This window comes from Hippocampus comes, unplaced genomic scaffold, assembly GCF_001891065.2.
Source record: "Hippocampus comes isolate QL1 unplaced genomic scaffold, H_comes_QL1_v1.1 scaffold146, whole genome shotgun sequence".
NCBI lineage: Eukaryota > Metazoa > Chordata > Actinopteri > Syngnathiformes > Syngnathidae > Hippocampus > Hippocampus comes.
The window spans coordinates 3433-4467 of record NW_017806156.1 but is presented as its reverse complement, the minus strand read 5'-3'; positions in this window follow the sequence as shown (position 1 = coordinate 4467).

Here is a 1035-nt window from a genome sequence, read left to right as displayed (position 1 = left end):
TGGATTTTACAGGATTACATTTTTAATGCAGGGAGAGAGGCTGCGCAGTCGAGTCCTCGATCACCCGCTCTTGTTGGTTAATTTCAATAAGTTAAGTGGATAACTGCTCACAGTTTATCTCAATGGTTGGCCAGTTTTTAAGTTTTTGCTTGCCAACGTTAAATGAGAAAGGTCATTGGTATGTGAGGGTCTTAGTGTGCTCACTTTGGAAAGTGACTGGAAGGGATGGATGCTGACTTATTTGGTACATCTTCACTGGAGGATTTATTCATTCATTTTGAAAAATATTTCCAAAGAAATGTGTGAGCTGTCAAACTCATCCAAACTGCTTTTTACGATATGAGGAGCGAGCGGTTTAGCATCACCTGCAACTTGTAAGTAAATACTTCATTAATTCTTGTCATGAATCACCCATGACTGTACTATTTAAATGCCATCTTATTAAATTTGTCACCAGAATGATTAATTCAATTAAATTAATAAATAATTACACAAATAAACTTTTTTTGCCTGTTGACGTCATGTATCATTGCGTTAAAATCATCACTGTATGCATGTGTGAGACAGATGGATAGAGGCTAAGATTTTTTTTCACCTTTCACTTGTAAAAAACACTGGTCATGTGGATAGGTTTGACAACTTGAAGCTATCAAAAGTTTTCCCCCATGAAATGATCTATTTATTTATTAATGTGATCTCCATAAGGAGTTGCCTTTTGGAACAATCTGAAAACAGATTCCTTTATGCAACGAAGCAATTGTTTCAAATGGAATCTATCCATCTATCCATCCATCCGTCCATCCTTCCTTCAGGGACAGTTCAATCACATGGCCTTCAATCCATTCATCCATCTATCCATCTCTGCAGCATGGCGTACAAGTGGTGAGCACGTCTGCTTCACAGTTGTTGTGCTTTGAAATTAAATTGCAGATGCTCAGGCTTCCTCTGGCATTCCAAAACCATGCATATTAAACAACCATAAGACAGAAAAAAAACTGTAAAAAAAAAAACAAATTAAAAAAAAAAACACCTCAT